Below are 9,978 nucleotides of genomic sequence, written 5' to 3'. Positions count from 1 at the left end.
AACAGCATGTATACAGAGAAAATTAATTTATGTTGATGGTAGGCTGGTATATGTGGACTGATCTTGCTATTAATTACTGCCTTTGCCATTGGCACGAAAGAAGTATGAAAAACATTTTTAGAAGGAGGTCACCAATGGCATTTTACATGTCTTAGTCTTCATAGGTATCTTTTTGGTCTAATTGGAAGGTTGAAAACTAGAAAAGTGAGTGTGAAAATGCAACAAAATAATACCTCCACCTGATCTTACCTTTTTCTTTGAAAAATGGTAAGACCCCATTTTGACATATCAGAACATTTATAGATGGCTGGCCATAGAACAAGTAACACTTTACAGTACGAAATCCGTTGGCCTTCCACACCATTTTACAACATGTTCCAGATGCCTGCTACTTTTTCTTTTTCTCATGTAAAAGTCAAAACGCTAAAGGGGGATTTTAACTTAATAAGTATATTACAATTATGAAATTAGTGATTGTTTCGTGAACACTTTTTGCATATTAGTTTGCCTCTTCAACATTTATTCAACATGTTTCGGCATCGGTTTCGTGATATTTCTTTTTGAAAAATCAAGAGATGTTTTTATTTCATGTAGATGCTCATTAATGTAAATAAAATTGATGATTCTGAAACGTCAACATTGCATTTTTCTGCCAAAAGGGAGCTGTAGACAGATGGTTGTGCAAAAGTGGAGAGAGAGTAGTCTGAATTGAGTTAGGAAACACCTGGGAGCTTCCTTTCAGTTATTGGACTTACAACAGCCAGCTGTAAGTTTCTTCCAAGCTTGATGACATCACATCTGTAGCAATTCCACATTCTGAGAGAGAACTACATCTTCTGCTTTGAAGGATCAAGCTTACCAATGTTGATGGGAACCCACTTGCTTGGGTCAAGCAATGCTTTGTGAAAGCAGCCATTAGCTTTAATCTCAGACCTTCCCCGAGGACATTGTGAGGAGTGTCCAATGCACTCTGCCAGTAGCCTCAGCACTGAACTTCTCTCCACAATTTAGATACAGCTTTCTGTAGTTCTTTTAAACCTCATCCTGGGAGGGGGAAGTCAACATAAGGAGACTCTTACAACAGCATGTAAAGAGAGAAAATTAATTTATGTTGATGGTAGGCTGGTATATGTGGACTGATCTTGCTATTAATTACTGCCTTTGCCATTGGCACGAAAGAAGTATGAAAAACATTTTTAGAAGGAGGTCACCAATGGCATTTTACATGTCTTAGTCTTCATAGGTATCTTTTTGGTCTAATTGGAAGGTTGAAAACTAGAAAAGTGAGTGTGAAAACGCAACAAAATAATACCTCCACCTGATCTTACCTTTTTCTTTGAAAAATGGTAAGACCCCATTTTGACATATCAGAACATTTATAGATGGCTGGCCATAGAACAAGTAACACTTTACAGTACGAAATCCGTTGGCCTTCCACACCATTTTACAACATGTTCCAGATGCCTGCTACTTTTTCTTTTTCTCATGTAAAAGTCAAAACGCTAAAAGGGGATTTTAACTTAATAAGTATATTACAATTATGAAATTAGTGATTGTTTCGTGAACACTTTTTGCATATTAGTTTGCCTCTTCAACATTTATTCAAAGATGTTTCGGCATCGGTTTCGTGATATTTCTTTTTGAAAAATCAAGAGATGTTTTAATTTCATGTAGATGCTCATTAATGTAAATAAAATTGATGATTCTGAAACGTCAACATTGCATTTTTCTGCCAAAAGGGAGCTGTAGACAGATGGTTGTGCAAAAGTGGAGAGAGAGTAGTCTGAATTGAGTTAGGAAACACCTGGGAGCTTCCTTTCAGTTATTGGACTTACAACAGCCAGCTGTGAGTTTCTTCCAAGCTTGATGACATCACATCTGTAGCAATTCCACATTCTGAGAGAGAACTACATCTTCTGCTTTGAAGGATCAAGCTTACCAATGTTGATGGGAACCCACTTGCTTGGGTCAAGCAATGCTTTGTGAAAGCAGCCATTAGCTTTAATCTCAGACCTTCCCCGAGGACATTGTGAGGAGTGTCCAATGCACTCTGCCAGTAGCCTCAGCACTGAACTTCTCTCCACAATTTAGATACAGCTTTCTGTAGTTCTTTTAAACCTCATCCTGGGAGGGGGAAGTCAACATAAGGAGACTCTTACAACAGCATGTAAAGAGAGAAAATTAATTTATGTTGATGGTAGGCTGGTATATGTGGACTGATCTTGCTATTAATTACTGCCTTTGCCATTGGCACGAAAGAAGTATGAAAAACATTTTTAGAAGGAGGTCACCAATGGCATTTTACATGTCTTAGTCTTCATAGGTATCTTTTTGGTCTAATTGGAAGGTTGAAAACTAGAAAAGTGAGTGTGAAAACGCAACAAAATAATACCTCCACCTGATCTTACCTTTTTCTTTGAAAAATGGTAAGACCCCATTTTGACATATCAGAACATTTATAGATGGCTGGCCATAGAACAAGTAACACTTTACAGTACGAAATCCGTTGGCCTTCCACACCATTTTACAACATGTTCCAGATGCCTGCTACTTTTTCTTTTTCTCATGTAAAAGTCAAAACGCTAAAAGGGAATTTTAACTTAATAAGTATATTACAATTATGAAATTAGTGATTGTTTCGTGAACACTTTTTGCATATTAGTTTGCCTATTCAACATTTATTCAAAGATGTTTCGGCATCGGTTTCGTGATATTTCTTTTTGAAAAATCAAGAGATGTTTTAATTTCATGTAGATGCTCATTAATGTAAATAAAATTGATGATTCTGAAACGTCAACATTGCATTTTTCTGCCAAAAGGGAGCTGTAGACAGATGGTTGTGCAAAAGTGGAGAGAGAGTAGTCTGAATTGAGTTAGGAAACACCTGGGAGCTTCCTTTCAGTTATTGGACTTACAACAGCCAGCTGTGAGTTTCTTCCAAGCTTGATGACATCACATCTGTAGCAATTCCACATTCTGAGAGAGAACTACATCTTCTGCTTTGAAGGATCAAGCTTACCAATGTTGATGGGAACCCACTTGCTTGGGTCAAGCAATGCTTTGTGAAAGCAGCCATTAGCTTTAATCTCAGACCTTCCCCGAGGACATTGTGAGGAGTGTCCAATGCACTCTGCCAGTAGCCTCAGCACTGAACTTCTCTCCACAATTTAGATACAGCTTTCTGTAGTTCTTTTAAACCTCATCCTGGGAGGGGGAAGTCAACATAAGGAGACTCTTAAAACAGCATGTAAAGAGAGAAAATTAATTTATGTTGATGGTAGGCTGGTATATGTGGACTGATCTTGCTATTAATTACTGCCTTTGCCATTGGCACGAAAGAAGTATGAAAAACATTTTTAGAAGGAGGTCACCAATGGCATTTTACATGTCTTAGTCTTCATAGGTATCTTTTAGGTCTAATTGGAAGGTTGAAAACTAGAAAAGTGAGTGTGAAAACGCAACAAAATAATACCTCCACCTGATCTTACCTTTTTCTTTGAAAAATGGTAAGACCCCATTTTGACATATCAGAACATTTATAGATGGCTGGCCATAGAACAAGTAACACTTTACAGTACGAAATCCGTTGGCCTTCCACACCATTTTACAACATGTTCCAGATGCCTGCTACTTTTTCTTTTTCTCATGTAAAAGTCAAAACGCTAAAAGGGAATTTTAACTTAATAAGTATATTACAATTATGAAATTAGTGATTGTTTCGTGAACACTTTTTGCATATTAGTTTGCCTATTCAACATTTATTCAAAGATGTTTCGGCATCGGTTTCGTGATATTTCTTTTTGAAAAATCAAGAGATGTTTTTATTTCATGTAGATGCTCATTAATGTAAATAAAATTGATGATTCTGAAACGTCAACATTGCATTTTTCTGCCAAAAGGGAGCTGTAGACAGATGGTTGTGCAAAAGTGGAGAGAGAGTAGTCTGAATTGAGTTAGGAAACACCTGGGAGCTTCCTTTCAGTTATTGGACTTACAACAGCCAGCTGTGAGTTTCTTCCAAGCTTGATGACATCACATCTGTAGCAATTCCACATTCTGAGAGAGAACTACATCTTCTGCTTTGAAGGATCAAGCTTACCAATGTTGATGGGAACCCACTTGCTTGGGTCAAGCAATGCTTTGTGAAAGCAGCCATTAGCTTTAATCTCAGACCTTCCCCGAGGACATTGTGAGGAGTGTCCAATGCACTCTGCCAGTAGCCTCAGCACTGAACTTCTCTCCACAATTTAGATACAGCTTTCTGTAGTTCTTTTAAACCTCATCCTGGGAGGGGGAAGTCAACATAAGGAGACTCTTAAAACAGCATGTAAAGAGAGAAAATTAATTTATGTTGATGGTAGGCTGGTATATGTGGACTGATCTTGCTATTAATTACTGCCTTTGCCATTGGCACGAAAGAAGTATGAAAAACATCTTTAGAAGGAGGTCACCAATGGCATTTTACATGTCTTAGTCTTCATAGGTATCTTTTTGGTCTAATTGGAAGGTTGAAAACTAGAAAAGTGAGTGTGAAAACGCAACAAAATAATACCTCCACCTGATCTTACCTTTTTCTTTGAAAAATGGTAAGACCCCATTTTGACATATCAGAACATTTATAGATGGCTGGCCATAGAACAAGTAACACTTTACAGTACGAAATCCGTTGGCCTTCCACACCATTTTACAACATGTTCCAGATGCCTGCTACTTTTTCTTTTTCTCATGTAAAAGTCAAAACGCTAAAAGGGAATTTTAACTTAATAAGTATATTACAATTATGAAATTAGTGATTGTTTCGTGAACACTTTTTGCATATTAGTTTGCCTATTCAACATTTATTCAAAGATGTTTCGGCATCGGTTTCGTGATATTTCTTTTTGAAAAATCAAGAGATGTTTTTATTTCATGTAGATGCTCATTAATGTAAATAAAATTGATGATTCTGAAACGTCAACATTGCATTTTTCTGCCAAAAGGGAGCTGTAGACAGATGGTTGTGCAAAAGTGGAGAGAGAGTAGTCTGAATTGAGTTAGGAAACACCTGGGAGCTTCCTTTCAGTTATTGGACTTACAACAGCCAGCTGTGAGTTTCTTCCAAGCTTGATGACATCACATCTGTAGCAATTCCACATTCTGAGAGAGAACTACATCTTCTGCTTTGAAGGATCAAGCTTACCAATGTTGATGGGAACCCACTTGCTTGGGTCAAGCAATGCTTTGTGAAAGCAGCCATTAGCTTTAATCTCAGACCTTCCCCGAGGACATTGTGAGGAGTGTCCAATGCACTCTGCCAGTAGCCTCAGCACTGAACTTCTCTCCACAATTTAGATACAGCTTTCTGTAGTTCTTTTAAACCTCATCCTGGGAGGGGGAAGTCAACATAAGGAGACTCTTAAAACAGCATGTAAAGAGAGAAAATTAATTTATGTTGATGGTAGGCTGGTATATGTGGACTGATCTTGCTATTAATTACTGCCTTTGCCATTGGCACGAAAGAAGTATGAAAAACATCTTTAGAAGGAGGTCACCAATGGCATTTTACATGTCTTAGTCTTCATAGGTATCTTTTTGGTCTAATTGGAAGGTTGAAAACTAGAAAAGTGAGTGTGAAAACGCAACAAAATAATACCTCCACCTGATCTTACCTTTTTCTTTGAAAAATGGTAAGACCCCATTTTGACATATCAGAACATTTATAGATGGCTGGCCATAGAACAAGTAACACTTTACAGTACGAAATCCGTTGGCCTTCCACACCATTTTACAACATGTTCCAGATGCCTGCTACTTTTTCTTTTTCTCATGTAAAAGTCAAAACGCTAAAAGGGAATTTTAACTTAATAAGTATATTACAATTATGAAATTAGTGATTGTTTCGTGAACACTTTTTGCATATTAGTTTGCCTATTCAACATTTATTCAAAGATGTTTCGGCATCGGTTTCGTGATATTTCTTTTTGAAAAATCAAGAGATGTTTTAATTTCATGTAGATGCTCATTAATGTAAATAAAATTGATGATTCTGAAACGTCAACATTGCATTTTTCTGCCAAAAGGGAGCTGTAGACAGATGGTTGTGCAAAAGTGGAGAGAGAGTAGTCTGAATTGAGTTAGGAAACACCTGGGAGCTTCCTTTCAGTTATTGGACTTACAACAGCCAGCTGTGAGTTTCTTCCAAGCTTGATGACATCACATCTGTAGCAATTCCACATTCTGAGAGAGAACTACATCTTCTGCTTTGAAGGATCAAGCTTACCAATGTTGATGGGAACCCACTTGCTTGGGTCAAGCAATGCTTTGTGAAAGCAGCCATTAGCTTTAATCTCAGACCTTCCCCGAGGACATTGCGAGGAGTGTCCAATGCACTCTGCCAGTAGCCTCAGCACTGAACTTCTCTCCACAATTTAGATACAGCTTTCTGTAGTTCTTTTAAACCTCATCCTGGGAGGGGGAAGTCAACATAAGGAGACTCTTAAAACAGCATGTAAAGAGAGAAAATTAATTTATGTTGATGGTAGGCTGGTATATGTGGACTGATCTTGCTATTAATTACTGCCTTTGCCATTGGCACGAAAGAAGTATGAAAAACATTTTTAGAAGGAGGTCACCAATGGCATTTTACATGTCTTAGTCTTCATAGGTATCTTTTAGGTCTAATTGGAAGGTTGAAAACTAGAAAAGTGAGTGTGAAAACGCAACAAAATAATACCTCCACCTGATCTTACCTTTTTCTTTGAAAAATGGTAAGACCCCATTTTGACATATCAGAACATTTATAGATGGCTGGCCATAGAACAAGTAACACTTTACAGTACGAAATCCGTTGGCCTTCCACACCATTTTACAACATGTTCCAGATGCCTGCTACTTTTTCTTTTTCTCATGTAAAAGTCAAAACGCTAAAAGGGAATTTTAACTTAATAAGTATATTACAATTATGAAATTAGTGATTGTTTCGTGAACACTTTTTGCATATTAGTTTGCCTATTCAACATTTATTCAAAGATGTTTCGGCATCGGTTTCGTGATATTTCTTTTTGAAAAATCAAGAGATGTTTTAATTTCATGTAGATGCTCATTAATGTAAATAAAATTGATGATTCTGAAACGTCAACATTGCATTTTTCTGCCAAAAGGGAGCTGTAGACAGATGGTTGTGCAAAAGTGGAGAGAGAGTAGTCTGAATTGAGTTAGGAAACACCTGGGAGCTTCCTTTCAGTTATTGGACTTACAACAGCCAGCTGTGAGTTTCTTCCAAGCTTGATGACATCACATCTGTAGCAATTCCACATTCTGAGAGAGAACTACATCTTCTGCTTTGAAGGATCAAGCTTACCAATGTTGATGGGAACCCACTTGCTTGGGTCAAGCAGCCATTAGCTTTAATCTCAGACCTTCCCCGAGGACATTGTGAGGAGTGTCCAATGCACTCTGCCAGTAGCCTCAGCACTGAACTTCTCTCCACAATTTAGATACAGCTTTCTGTAGTTCTTTTAAACCTCATCCTGGGAGGGGGAAGTCAACATAAGGAGACTCTTACAACAGCATGTAAAGAGAGAAAATTAATTTATGTTGATGGTAGGCTGGTATATGTGGACTGATCTTGCTATTAATTACTGCCTTTGCCATTGGCACGAAAGAAGTATGAAAAACATTTTTAGAAGGAGGTCACCAATGGCATTTTACATGTCTTAGTCTTCATAGGTATCTTTTTGGTCTAATTGGAAGGTTGAAAACTAGAAAAGTGAGTGTGAAAACGCAACAAAATAATACCTCCACCTGATCTTACCTTTTTCTTTGAAAAATGGTAAGACCCCATTTTGACATATCAGAACATTTATAGATGGCTGGCCATAGAACAAGTAACACTTTACAGTACGAAATCCGTTGGCCTTCCACACCATTTTACAACATGTTCCAGATGCCTGCTACTTTTTCTTTTTCTCATGTAAAAGTCAAAACGCTAAAAGGGAATTTTAACTTAATAAGTATATTACAATTATGAAATTAGTGATTGTTTCGTGAACACTTTTTGCATATTAGTTTGCCTATTCAACATTTATTCAAAGATGTTTCGGCATCGGTTTCGTGATATTTCTTTTTGAAAAATCAAGAGATGTTTTTATTTCATGTAGATGCTCATTAATGTAAATAAAATTGATGATTCTGAAACGTCAACATTGCATTTTTCTGCCAAAAGGGAGCTGTAGACAGATGGTTGTGCAAAAGTGGAGAGAGAGTAGTCTGAATTGAGTTAGGAAACACCTGGGAGCTTCCTTTCAGTTATTGGACTTACAACAGCCAGCTGTGAGTTTCTTCCAAGCTTGATGACATCACATCTGTAGCAATTCCACATTCTGAGAGAGAACTACATCTTCTGCTTTGAAGGATCAAGCTTACCAATGTTGATGGGAACCCACTTGCTTGGGTCAAGCAATGCTTTGTGAAAGCAGCCATTAGCTTTAATCTCAGACCTTCCCCGAGGACATTGCGAGGAGTGTCCAATGCACTCTGCCAGTAGCCTCAGCACTGAACTTCTCTCCACAATTTAGATACAGCTTTCTGTAGTTCTTTTAAACCTCATCCTGGGAGGGGGAAGTCAACATAAGGAGACTCTTACAACAGCATGTAAAGAGAGAAAATTAATTTATGTTGATGGTAGGCTGGTATATGTGGACTGATCTTGCTATTAATTACTGCCTTTGCCATTGGCACGAAAGAAGTATGAAAAACATTTTTAGAAGGAGGTCACCAATGGCATTTTACATGTCTTAGTCTTCATAGGTATCTTTTTGGTCTAATTGGAAGGTTGAAAACTAGAAAAGTGAGTGTGAAAACGCAACAAAATAATACCTCCACCTGATCTTACCTTTTTCTTTGAAAAATGGTAAGACCCCATTTTGACATATCAGAACATTTATAGATGGCTGGCCATAGAACAAGTAACACTTTACAGTACGAAATCCGTTGGCCTTCCACACCATTTTACAACATGTTCCAGATGCCTGCTACTTTTTCTTTTTCTCATGTAAAAGTCAAAACGCTAAAAGGGAATTTTAACTTAATAAGTATATTACAATTATGAAATTAGTGATTGTTTCGTGAACACTTTTTGCATATTAGTTTGCCTATTCAACATTTATTCAAAGATGTTTCGGCATCGGTTTCGTGATATTTCTTTTTGAAAAATCAAGAGATGTTTTTATTTCATGTAGATGCTCATTAATGTAAATAAAATTGATGATTCTGAAACGTCAACATTGCATTTTTCTGCCAAAAGGGAGCTGTAGACAGATGGTTGTGCAAAAGTGGAGAGAGAGTAGTCTGAATTGAGTTAGGAAACACCTGGGAGCTTCCTTTCAGTTATTGGACTTACAACAGCCAGCTGTGAGTTTCTTCCAAGCTTGTTGACATCACATCTGTAGCAATTCCACATTCTGAGAGAGAACTACATCTTTTGCTTTGAAGGATCAAGCTTACCAATGTTGATGGGAACCCACTTGCTTGGGTCAAGCAATGCTTTGTGAAAGCAGCCATTAGCTTTAATCTCAGACCTTCCCCGAGGACATTGTGAGGAGTGTCCAATGCACTCTGCCAGTAGCCTCAGCACTGAACTTTTAGATACAGCTTTCTGTAGTTCTTTTAAACCTCATCCTGGGAGGGGGAAGTCAACATAACCTTTTACAACCTTTTACAACGCTAAAAGAGGATTTTAACTTGATAAGTATATTACAATTATGAAAATAGTGATTGTTTCGTGAACACTTTTTGCATATTAGTTTGCCTCTTCAACATTCATTCAACATGTTTCGGCATCGGTTTCGTGATATTTCTTTTTGAAAAATCAAGAGATGTTTTTTTTCATCTAGATGCTCGTTAATGCAAAAAAAAATTATAATTCTGAATTCTCGTATGGCAGAATAAAAAATCGGAAGTGATCTCATATGTTTATTGTATTTCTGTTGTATTTTCGGA

At 37.3% G+C, this 9,978-nt stretch overlaps 1 long non-coding RNA gene across 1 annotated transcript; it reads right to left on the bottom strand.

The window, feature by feature from the left end:
- Nucleotides 1–1,765: 1,765 nt before the first annotated feature.
- LOC120925652 lies at nucleotides 1,766–9,642 on the bottom strand. The gene is made up of 2 exons (XR_005746876.1): nucleotides 7,398–9,642; nucleotides 1,766–6,333 (listed from the first exon to the last, which is right to left on the bottom strand). It is a non-coding gene; the product is annotated as an uncharacterized LOC120925652 (long non-coding RNA).
- Nucleotides 9,643–9,978: the final 336 nt, after the last annotated feature.

This window comes from Rana temporaria, chromosome 1 (genome assembly GCF_905171775.1).
Source record: "Rana temporaria chromosome 1, aRanTem1.1, whole genome shotgun sequence".
NCBI classification, from domain to species: domain Eukaryota; kingdom Metazoa; phylum Chordata; class Amphibia; order Anura; family Ranidae; genus Rana; species Rana temporaria.
Note: the sequence above shows the minus strand (reverse complement) of the source record. Positions and strands in the feature narration are given on the sequence as shown.